The sequence below is a fragment of the Mustela erminea genome, chromosome 20 (genome assembly GCF_009829155.1).
Source record: "Mustela erminea isolate mMusErm1 chromosome 20, mMusErm1.Pri, whole genome shotgun sequence".
In the NCBI taxonomy this organism is placed as follows: Eukaryota; Metazoa; Chordata; class Mammalia; order Carnivora; family Mustelidae; genus Mustela; species Mustela erminea.
In genome coordinates, this window is record NC_045633.1 from 24,473,670 (window position 1) to 24,486,490 (window position 12,821).

The following is a 12,821-nucleotide window of genomic DNA, read 5'->3' on the forward strand; positions in this document are numbered from 1 at the left end:
ATAGTGAAATATGGAATATGAAAGATGCATGTTTGCATCTCCTAAATGGAGATGACGTCCCTCTTAAGGTTAGTTTCTGAGCAAGGTGCAAGTGGACGTAATCATTGTGAGGGAAGAAAAAATGTCTTCCATTCTTTTCCAAACATGCTGCAGTTGCTCCATTATCTTATGTCTGGATATGGGCAATTATTTTTTCTTTTCAAATTTTTATTTAGATTCTACTTAGTTAAAATGCAGTATATGGATATAAGAAATCTTTTGACGGTATCCTTTTTTTAACCATTTATTGATTTCATAAATTAACATAATCTTATTTCTTCTCCATGCTAAGAAAATCAACCAATGTATCATCTATCTTTATGACCCAATTATTTGTTTTTAGGATTTTATTTATTAATCTGAGAGATAGAGAAAGAGAGAGCATGCATGGAGGGGGTTAGGCAGAGGGAGAAGCAGACTCTGCTGAGCAGGGAGCCTGCTGCATGGCTAGATCCCAGGACCCTGAGAAATGACCAGAGCAGAAGGCAGGTGCTTAAACCCCAGAGCCACCCAGATGCACCCTTATGACATTCTTTTTTTTTTTTAAAGATTCCATTTATTAGTTGGACAGACAGATATCACAAGTAGGCAGAGAGGCAGGCATAGAGAAAGGAGGAAGCAGGCCCCCTGCTCAGCAGAGAGTCCGATGCAGGGCTCGATCCCAGGCCCCTGGGATCATGACCTGAGCCTGAGGCAGAGGCTCTAACCCACTGAACGACCTAGGTGCTCCCCTTATGACATTCTTTTTTTTTTTACAATTTTACTTATTAGTTTTATAGAGAGAGAGCACAAGTAGAGGGAGTGGGAGAGGGAGAAGCAGGCTTCCCATAGAGCAGGGAGCCCAATGTGGGGCTTGATCTCAGGACTCTGGGATCATGACCTGAGCCAAAGGCAGATGCTTAACAACTAAGCCACCCAGGTGCCCCCCTTATGACATTCTTAATATGACATCTCTTATAATTGAAGCTTTTCCTCACTGATGGGCTTTACCTGTTTTCCCGTCAATAACCAGGGGATTGCATTTTTCTTTGAATATTCTCAGTAGTGTTTCAGGTCTAATATAATGTTGTAGTAGCATTACAAATTATTTTTGAATTTTGTTATACATATAAGACTAGATCATACTATCACTATATGATTAGGCATATAGACATTGTAATAATCTATAATACTCTAAATTCAGAATCCTTCCAGAGTTTGGGCTTTCAATATTTTCTTGTGATGCCCTAAGATGTAAATTGTTTATTGCACGAAACTTAACACCTAAATCACTCCCAAAATATTCTTTCATTTTAAATTTTTTTTTCATTTGCTACAAAGCACAACAGAATAAATTATGAGTTTGAGTAATTTGTGAACTTTGTTTTGGAAAAAAAAAAACCTTCTTAATGAAATATTACATCTTCATTGTGACAGATTCTGTTTCTTTTCTGTGATATCAGTGAGCCAGAGATGGCCCCTGTGTATTGGCAGGCTGCAACCCATGAGCTAACAACCTGTGGCTGGTGCCTAAGTTAGATTTGTTTTCTACACATCCAGTCTTTTAAAAACATAACCCTGGAGAGCAGATGTTAAGGTATTGACTGCCTACCTCAATTCTTTATGTTGTGAAACTGTGACCAACATTTTCTTATCATAAATAAAGTCAGTGAGTCAATCAAGCAATCCAGATTAATCCTTCAGCTCTAAAAGACCCTGAACAACTGTTGGCCTTCTAAATCCCTGATGCAGAGACCCCACACCCCATCCAGGCTGCAGAAAGGCATTACTTAGGCTCATGTGTACTCACTTCAATATCCCCAGTATTGGAAGGATTAATACTGTGATGGGTCACCCCTCTTGCAAACCTGTCAGTCCCCCAGGATATGGGGGTTCCATGTTACTGTCACATCTTTTTCCTTCAGCCTGAAACTCATTGAACTCACTCTACATCCTTCCAGTCTTGGAAAGTCTTTATAAAATGAAATATTTGATTGTCCAGTTACTGCTGAAGAGGATGAAGGGGAGGAAGAGAAAAACGAGGTATCATGAGAACAAGTGAGCCAGCCAACATGAATCACTTGGCCACATGTAATTTTTTTAATAGGTTCAGCCCTGGTGTGAAATATCATATACTTCATTTTTCATTTTTTGAGGAACCTCTACACTGTTTTCCAAAGTGGCTATACCAACTTCCATTCCCACCAGCAGTATGAGAGGGTTCTCTTTTCTCCCAACTTCTCCAACACTGGTTGTTTCTTGCCTTGTCAGTTTTTGCCGTTCTGCCGGGTGGAAGGTGGTATCTCAGTGTGGTTTTGATTTGAATCTCCCTGATGGCTAATGATGATAAACATTTTTTCATGCATCTGTTAGCCATTTGTATGTCTTCTTTGCAGAAGTGTCTGGTCCCTTCTTCTGCCCATTTTTTGACTCGATTATTTGTTTTTTGGGTGTTGAGTTTGAGAAGTTCTTTATAGTTCTTGGATATCAGCCCTTTGTAGTGTCATTTGCAAATAAGTTCTCTCATTTTGTGGGCTGCCTCTTTGTTTTGTTGACGGTTTTCGTTTGCGGCGCAAAAGCTTTTGATCTTGATGAAACCCCAAAAGTTCATTTTCACTTTTGTTTCCCTTGCCTTTGGAGGTGCATCTAGTAAGGATTTACTTTGGCTGAGGTCAAAGAGGTTGCTGCCTGTGTTCTTCTCTAGGATTTTGGTGGATTCCTGCCTCAGTCTGAGCTCTTTTATCCAGACTTTTCACGACACACAACAAAGTGATGGTTGGCAGCATGGGTGAAGTAGGTGATAGGGATGAAAGAGCTTCTTGTCCTGATGAGCCCTAGAGAATGCATGGAAGTGTTGAATCCCTCTGTTGTATTCCAGAAACTAATATATGTGAACCATGTTGGAATTAAAGAATTACAAAAAAGGAAAATAGTTTGCAAACTGTGTTAGGTGTATGGAAATGTTTAGTCCTGTCTTTCCTATTTGGTTTTGTTGGTAAATCTAAAACTATTACAAAGTGAAAAGTTTATTAGTAATCATTGTTTTTTTTTATTTTTTAATGCATAACGTAGCATAATTAGTCCTACCATTACTTACTAGTAATTGACACCTATTCTCTTCTATTGTTTTATTTATTTATTTATCTATTCATTTATATTGTTTAAACATTTTATTTATTTATTAGACACAGAGAGAGAGATCACAAGTAGGCAGATAGGCGGGGGGGAGAAGGTCCCCGCTGAGCAGAGAGTCCGATGCAGGTCTCCATCCCAGGACCCCAAGATCATGACCCGAGCCAAAGGCAAAGACTTAACCCACTGAGCCACCCAGGCACCCCTGTTGTTTTATTTAAATAATAGCATTTATGTTACCGAAATTGAGTAATACACAATATAGAAATCACAGAAAGAGCAATTACAGATGTTTTATGTTAAGGTAAAACATATATAACATATTGTATTCTATCATAATGTAGTTTTCTAATCTAGAATGGGTGTGTCCTTACATGGCGCTCTATGAACTTTGTGCCTGCCATTCCAGGGGCTAATTACTCATGGAGAGAAAAATCATGGTTGTAATACTAGAATGATTAATACCAACAAAGGCTATTTAGAGGTTACTGGAGGAGATAAAAGAGAGTTGATATGGGGGGACCACCTTGGTGGCTCAGTTGGTTAAGCATCTGAGTCTTGATTTTTGCCTCAGGTCATTATATCAGGGTCATGAGACTAAGCCCAAATCAGACTCCACAGTGAGCAGGGAGTCTGTTTAGATTCTCCCTCTCGGGTGCCTGGGTGGCTCAGTGGGTTAATCCTCTGCCTTCAGTTAAGGTCTTGATCTCAGGGTCCTGGGATCGAGCCCCACATCTTGTTCTCTGCTTGGTGGGGAGCCTGCTTCTCCTTTCTCTCTGCCTGCCTCTCTGTCTACTTGTGATCTCTATGTCTGTCAAATAAATAAATAAAATCTTTTTTAAAAAAAGATTCTCCATCTCCTTCTAGCCCACCCCACCAATTCAGTCTTTTTTCTCTCATTCTCAAAAAAATATGTATATGTATATATGTATATGCATGTATGTATGTATAAATGGTTGATTTCAAGATACACAGTTAATTGTTAATGTTTATAGGAAGGGACAATTATTAGATTTTTTATTTTGTCACTACTGCAATATACTGTCAATTGCTGTTCAGCTTGTAAAGCTGCACTTACTATTACTGATTTCAAGGATAGAGAGCACTCTTAATCCTCAGATCCTATGCCTTCTGAGACTCCAAGGAATGGGAACTTTTTCCTAGAGGACAAAAGTGTTCATTGTTCTTGGCACAAGGTATACGCTATCGATAGTCCTCCATCCCTTGTTAAAGGTGCATGTCTTTGTTCCTGGCAAGATTTGAAGAGTGCTTGGAAGAAGAGTTGCTTGAATTGAAAGTCCTGGAGTGTGAAAGAGTGGGGTTGCAGTAGTCATGGGACAGAAGTTACTTGTTATTTAACAAGTATCAGTGTTGGGACTATAAGTGATCAGGAAAGTAAGGCATCCTGGCAGTCATTGTGTATGATGCCATGTGTATGATGGGCAGCACTACACTAATTTCTCAATATTTCAGATCCCATGAGTCATGATAGGGAGGAGAGGAGAGGGTTGGTGTCCTCTGGTGTCTTCACTGGCAAGCCCTGTCTTGTACACACAGTGGCTGCCTTCACAGCTGCCTGCAGCTCTTTACCCGAGGGTGTCCATTGGCTTCCTTGGCTTCTTTGCCCATGGCAGTGAGCTCGGGAGCCAGGTAACCAATGTCCATAAGAGCAACACTCATCCCGTGCAGGTCTTTTTGCACTTGGATGGGATGATTCAGGGCTGTTCTGCATGTATTTAAACGTTCCCAGTGGATGGAGACAGAGTTGCCCAAGCAGTGACCTCTAAACTAACACCCTGTCTTCTGTGTTGGCTGCCCTCCTTCTTCACATCTTAGCTCCCATCATTTCTTCCCACCAAAGATCCTTCCATAGAAACTACTTATACTCACATCCTTGTCTTAGAGTCACTTTCTGAGGCACCCAACCCCTCATAACTCCTGGTGCTGCCAACAATGGTGGGTGTTGTCCCTCTGTGCCCCAGGAGAGGATCTACCTTTTAAAACACACACATTCCTGGGAGATCTCAAAGCTCAGTCATGAGAACCAACTTACATTTTTCCCTTGTGTAGGAGAGAACTGAAAATCCATGCATGCAAGGCAGTAGAGTGACCTAGATAATAGTGAGATTATTCAACTTGTCACACAAAGTGGAACGCTCAGGCTGGAAGGAGACATACATTGTAGTATCATTATCAGTGGTACTGTTACTGAGTTCAAACATCCTATCTCTTGAAGGTTCTTCTTTGATTCCCATTTTGTCCATAAGGGTACTTCTTGGTTTTATGCTCACCCTCAACTCACATCCAGTCCTTATCTTTGTATCCAGTCCGAGACTCACTCTCATCCAACCCTACCTCCCCTGCTCCTACTTTCCATGTCCCTTCCTCCTTTTCTGCTCCCCAAGGTTTCCCAAGATCCATCTTGGCTCCAGACTCCTACTCTTCAGGTGTTGGAAGTTCCTTCGGTCCACCATCTCTCCTGATCCCCTCTAGTTAGTAGGAGGGGGTGTGAGTATGGATGAAGGTCTTGCTCTACCTTTCCTTATGTCCTGGCTCTCCAAGGGGGAATGGGCCCCAGTCTGGAGTCCAGGATTGCCTGGTTATTAGTCTATTTCAAAGAAGGAATTGAATTCAACTATAACTATACATTGGAAATGAAGTCTCAATACATTTCAGAAGAATGAAACCCACAAGGGTTGTTCTTTGATCATAATTGCAAATGTGCTGGATTAATCAAGAAAGGATAACTATGATTTCCCCATATATTTGGAAATTGAATAGCTTTTTTAATAAAACTGCAAAAGGGAATCTCATAGGAATAACTGGTATGATCTGAATGAAAATGATACTGCATATGTGGCATTAACAGAGACTTCCTTCAGTCCTGGGAATTCAGAGGACTGTAATGCCTTCAGAGAGGTATTACACCTAAAACATCTCTAGAAACACCACTTATCTCTGTAACCTCACTAGGTGTCAGTGTGGAGTTTACATTATGTACATACATGGAAAAATGACAAGCTGATTCTCATGCTTGCTCTGTGTGGGATCTCCATGACACTTACTAATTTAAGTCATCAGGTTCATCATAAGCTTTTCTGTCAATGGACTTCTGGACAGCACCCAGACAGTGTGGCACCACCAGGTGTCTGAGAGTGGGAGAGGAAGAGTCAGAGGTAACAGGGATAGTGAGAGGAAGGGACAAAGGGGAATTGCATGAAGACAGGTGGGACGTGGCCCAGGAGTGTGGAGGGGGAACCATGGCCCACAGAGGAGGGGCTTTCAGTGTTGGGGCAAGAAAAGGCAGGAATCCCGAGCATCAGAGTTCTCTGAGCCCAGGGCTCCAATCTCCCTCCAGCGGCCATTTCACTTGGGAAGGTGAGTCCCTGTCATTTGGCCTGGAAATGTGGGACCCAGCCTCAGGATCTGTCAGGGAGAGAGGTGGCTTGAGGGAGAGCATGCTGCTCTTTGGCAGGTAGTGTCTAGTGCTTGCCCTGTGGGGAGGTGGCCCTGAGCCATCTCTCTCCCTGCCCCTGTCCCTGCTGCATTCCTCCTGCACCAGCAGGGCCTAGCTCAAGTTCCAAAACCAGGCCCCGAGTCCTGCAGCCTGGAACTGGCACAGAGGCACAGCTGATCTCAACCCAGAGTATTGAGAATAAGGTCCATATTCTCCCTCTGGAGCTAGCAATGTGCAGTAGGATGAGGGGTTGCTATCCTCAGGTTCACTGCCCATCCTGACACAGGATGTTAGGTGGATGGCTTCAATCCCTGCAGCCTTCTCCTACAACCAAGCAGAAATGTCATACTTCACCAAGCTTTCTTCTGCCTGTGAAGAGATGGCAATTAGTACTCGCAGGTAAAATTGGTTCCTTACCAGACTGATGGAAATGATTTCATCCATCTACCATGTCTAAAGCACCTTTCATTGAAAATACGATCTAAAGAGACATGCAGTAAATTCATAACACATGTGAAGCTCCCTCTAGGTTTGCATTTTGACCCTGTCACCTATGTGTCACTGGACACTTTATTGGCATGATCAAAATAAACACTCACGAACAAGATCATGGTGCTAGATGATGTCTTGGATCAGTGTACTTTCATATATCCTGAACTGACTGGAAATTATTCCTAAGAGGAAGAAGAAGGAAAGAAAAACTACAATAGTGTAATTGTGTAGTATGAAAATTTTGGTGGGCAAACGCATTTATCTTTACATTTAAAAAAAATATTTATTTATCTATTTGACAGAGATCCCAAATAGGCAGAGAGGCAGGCAGAGAGAGAGGGGGAAGCAGGTTCCCTGTTGAGCCAAGAGCCTGATGCAGGGCTCATTCCCAGGACCCTGAAATCATTTCCTGAACCAAAGGCAGAGGCATCACCCACTGAGCCATCCAGGCGCCCTTGTAACTTTCCATTTTGTATGTCAGTAGTCTTTATTATTGAACGGAGTGGTGCAAGCACTACACATTATGTAGTGACATTGTCAAGTTCGGTTCATTCTTCACTCACACAGAAAGAGGGAAGCGACTTCTTTGAGTCTGAGGAGCTGACACAGAGGCCTGCCCCAGTGTAGAGAACAGGCTCCCTGGAACCAGAGCTGCCTCAGTGCCTCCCGCTGAGCAGCCCCAGCTTAGACCATTGCGGGGATTCCCAGGGAAGCAGGCAGAGGACGCCCAAGCGCCTCAGGCCAGCAGGGGCGCTTTGTCTGCTCATGCGCCACAGCAGACTTAGGGAGCAGAAGGCTCACCATGGCGTCATCTGACGCTGCGTTCCTCACAGCCAGAAGGGTTTCTGCCACCAGCTGAGGACCCAGTGCCCCTCAAAGGGCCAGGGCTGCGTTTGCAGCCAGTTCTGATGCTACCCTGGAGAGACCCTCGGGGCTTTGCAGCAGGTTGGTGCCTCCTGTGGTGCAATGCAGAAGCGGCCTTGTTGGCTGAGAGCTGAGGAGGAGGCTCTGGGCGGCTTCCCGAAACCTGCTGGTAGGTAAGCCGCCTCATTGTTACATTTTTGGTGTTGTTCCCACGGTTTGGTCCTCATTTTCCTCGAGGATATTTGAATAAGACCTATTTTACTCAAGGATCCCTGGGTGGAGGGGTCATGGGCACGCCATAACGGAGATACCATGGTTGGTTTGCTACAGAAGCAGGCTTGTTTCTTGGGAGAAATCCCGACTCAAGAGGAACAGGATCAGCATGTAGTTGGGAGCTGAAAACACAACCTGCTGACTCTTAAGGTGTCTTAGAAGAATGCGGTTGGGGCCCACTTGCCGATTACTGCTGCAAATAGAGCCCCAGGTAAAAAACAAAGTGCCATCCAGTTTGTAACCTTCAAGGTTAGAAGTATCAGCAAATGTTGGGTTTGTTGAGAAGGAAGGAAAACTGAATGTAAGCCAAAGAAGCTGTGACTGATCCTTTGGCACATTGAGGAACTTTGGAGAGGTTCACTCTTGTCAGAGACAGGGGGCAATTTGAAAGGCTGTTAAGAACCAGAAGTGCATTGGAGGCATCTGCTGGTTCAAATCTTTATGGCTTTTCATGGGCGAGGCCTGTTGGAGGAGGTTGGGGGGGGGCGGCTGGGTAGAGAGATGAGAATAGAGTTCTGCTAGCTGGAATAGTGGGGCACCCATGTGCAAGATCAAGTCCATGTACTCCTGTTGGTTCCCCATTTATTTGGAGTGGTAGTGTGTCATAACACCCCCTACCAAAACCTCTTCCCTCTGCTGTGACATTCCCCTTATGACTTTGCCCCTTCTGATCAAGATTTGCCTTGATAAACGAAATAAATCAGTCAGAGAAAGACAGGTACTATATGATTTCACTCATTTGTGGAAATTATGATATAAAGGATATGAGCAAAGAGAAATTAAAAAGAGGCAAACTATGAAACAGACTCTTAACTAGAGAACAACCTGTTGGTAATCAGAAAGGAGGTGTTGGTGGGGCAGATGGGTTCAACAGACGATGGGGACTGAGTTGTATTCTTGTGATGAATGCCAGCTATTGCATGGAAGTGCTGAATCATGATTATACACCTGAAATGAGTACAACAGTGTGTGTGAGTTAATTGTACTATAAATTAAAACTTCAGGAAAGTTTCCTTGGAGGAATTTCAAATCAACAGTCAAGCTCTTTGTATTTAGTGGTTTTGTGTTTCAGTGCCAGCAAAGCCTTTTCTAGTTGGCATATCCCATGTTGGTTGAGTGTGCATGACAGTTGTAAACTACTCAAGTGAGCCTTGAGGAACAGAGAGGTTTAAAAGGGAGAAACTCTCACCCGCTCCCCTTGTGAAGGCTGTATCTCCTCAAGATTGAAACCAGTGAGCCAGCATCATCTCACTGGGGACAGTGTTAACACAAAGGATTTGAGGAACAGCAAGTACAGAACCAAAGTAAGGAGACAATTCCAAACCATATGTTGTTTCTAAACCAGGACTCTACATATGATAGGAGCCAGCTAAAAATATATATTGGTACTTGTTTGGACTGAAGGAGGGAGGGTTTGTCCATATGAAGGCCAACTCAGAATCCTGTATGCCTCCTGGAAGTGTCCTCCACAAGTGGCTATGAGCAAAATAGTGAAATACTGTGAGAGTGCACTGAATGAAATCAAGGAGCATGTTTGGGGACATAGAGTACACTGAAAAATGTGAAACATTCATTAGAGAACTTATTGTAAGAATAGGAATACTTCCGGGACATTTCCAAACAGTATTGTTCTTTTAAAAGAACAGTTTAGAACTCTATGTGTTATCAAAAGTGGTCTGTTATGTTGTAAGTTCAGAAACCATGCATTTGGATTAGAATCAGGATTCAGTTAATAGTAGAGGGAAAGGAATGACTTTTGAATTCTGAACCATCTAAATGTCTAGAAATGCTCATGAGATCAAAATTAATGTTTTCTGGAAAGGCCATAATCCAAAGAATTTTCCTCCTTTTGCAATAGACTCAGAGATGCAGAAAATGACGTGTTCTTTGCACAGAATATGGAGAAGGAGCAATAGTGAGGAGCGGAATGCAGGCCTGGTGCAGACATGTGGGGAAGGCTGTCTCCCCAGATGATTTGTATTTCAGTTGGTGCAGTAACAACCTTCTTGTGACCAGATGATGTATAGGTCAAGTCAGGCTTTGGTTCTTCCTTTAAAGGTGTCCCGTGGACCCAAGTGTCCATTCTCTGGAGTTTGGGAGTGCAAGGTTTGGTTAGCAGTATTGGAGAGAGGCTTCTCGGGGGAGGTTGGAGAGAATCTTTGTGGAGATCTTTCCCAACAGAATCTCCAGGTTGCAAGGTGTGACGGTGAAGGTAAGTGTCCCCTGGGAGTGCACTGTGAAAAAGTCTGCTCTACTGCAGTGTGGTTAGGTTGAATAGAGACAACTCGATTTTGCTTTATTGAAATACATCCCCTTTTCCCCATTGTGAGTCCAAAAGGCAGTGGTCGAATGCACGTGTCCAGTGACTATCTGCAAGTGGAGACTCTGATTTCCAAAAAGGGGTGGACTTGAGATTTAGGAGTGATGGCAATCCCTTTGACCCAGGGAGCTGGAAAGTCTCTAGATTTTGCCAATTGAGTCCCCAGTATTGTGGTCATTGTGTGAGACTAACTTTGAAGATAGAGGACAGTAACGTACAATGAAATTGTTGTAAAACTAGTGAAACATCGCAAATTGGTGAAGCGCCTGCATGGTAGAATGGGTTTCCTGGTCACTGTGTATAGTTCAAGAGGGCTTCCCTGGGAGGGGTAATTTTTTCTAACAGGATTTTAGCCGCAGAAGAGTCATTGGCTTTCTCCAAGGGAAAGCTTTTGTCCAGTGAGAAGATATAGGCACATTGACTAACACCTACCTATATCCATGAGATGAGGAAATTGCATGAAATCCAGTTGCCAAATATCAGATGGTTCATTGAGTGGTTTAAAATGCCCAGGGGAGGTACGGATTTGTTTCCCAGGATTGTATTTTGGACAAGTGGGACAAGCAAGGTACACCATTTTTGCAGTCTTTTTAACATTTCCTGCTGATAGTGGTTCACGAACGCTCTCAAGTTGTCAGCAGAGCAATGGTTTAATGCTGGTACAGTTGTCAGGAGTGGGAATTTTTAAATGTTGGGCAGGGCCAGATTGTTCTTTGCTCCAAGCCAGAATTGTCTCTTTTTTATCCTGGTATCATTAGATTTGCAACATTGTTTCTCCTTGTCTGGGCCCCATTGTTGGACATGTCTGGTCAATTTTTCCAACTTCTCAGTTGGTAGGACATCCCTCCTGAACATGACAGAGATCTGGATATGAGTCTTCCTTTGAGAAGCTTTTTTTGACTGAAATATCAGTGACGTGGTTTCCTTTGACCTCCAGGGAGTCAAGTGCAGAATATCCCTGGGACCTTCATAATAGCCAGATCTGCAGGCAGAAGTGTGGCATCTGATGAGTTTTGGGCATGGGAACCATTTTTCATCTCATCCCCATTGTAGGGAAGGATACCTCTTTGTTTCCATAGTATTCCAGAACTATGAGCGAGCTACCCAAAGCACATACCAAGTATCCACATGCATGTTTATGGTTGTGCCATCAGCTAATGTAGAAGCTGGAGTAAGGGCGTCTAACTTCTCCTGCTGGCCTGAAGCAGCCAGAGGGAAAGGTGCTGTCTCAGTGTCTTCAAAAGGAGTCTCAGTAGCATACCTGTCATGATATTTATCATTTTCCTCCTTTAAAGAAGAACCATCAAGAAAGCATGAATTCTGCATCAGTTAGAGCGGTTTGCTGCAAGTTGTCACAGGGAGTCAACAAGTGATCTATCTCTCAGTGTGAAGCGGCTGTGAGGGGTTTCATATGCGGAGGAGGGGAGAAGTGTGGCAGGATTGAGGCTGTTGGAACCAGAAAGAGTTATGTTGGAGTGGTAAGCAGGAGGATTTCTTAGGAGGTCAGGTGACTGGCTGGGAAATGCTGAGTGTGAGGAGAATTCAGAAGGGCTTCTACTACATGGGGCATGGGAATGGTGAAAGAGGATGCTGTGATGAGTTCCTCAGTGGCCTCATCCCAGAGGGCAGGGGCAGGAATGGCTCTGAGGTAGGGGGCATATCCCCCAGCCACGGCATCTACCTCTTGACTCTAATAGCCTATGGGGTGATGGTGGCCCCTGTGTTTTGGGGTGAGCACTCCAAGGGCATTCCCTTCCCGGTCATGTAGAGAGAGGAAAAAGGGAAGTTGATAATGAAGAAGTCCAGGGGAAGGAGCTGTTGGTAGACTTCTGTTTCAGGTTTCAAAGGCTGTGTTATCCCCCTCTTTCTCATTAATATAGTTAGATTTGTCAGTTTTTAGTAAAGCATGTAGTGGCTGAGAAGTTTGGAATCCACTGTTGACAGTAGCCAGCTGGTCTAGGAAAGCCTGGGTTTAGGTGCTTCGTTTAAGTTTGTGAGAAACCAAGGATGCCTTGAGTCTACCTGGATCCAGATGTTGTCCTTGTTCTGAGATCAGGTGACCTAAATACCTAATGTGAGTTTGAGCAAACTGCAGTTTTTCTTTAGAGACTTTATGTCCCTTTAAGGCCACACGTTTTCCCAGGTGGATGCTGTCTTCTGTCAGGAGGGAAGCAAAGATGCCAATCATTTACATATTGTAACAAAGGAGAGCCCATAGCACACTTCCTGTCATGTGGTGGGGAAAATGGGCCAAGGGAAGAGGGA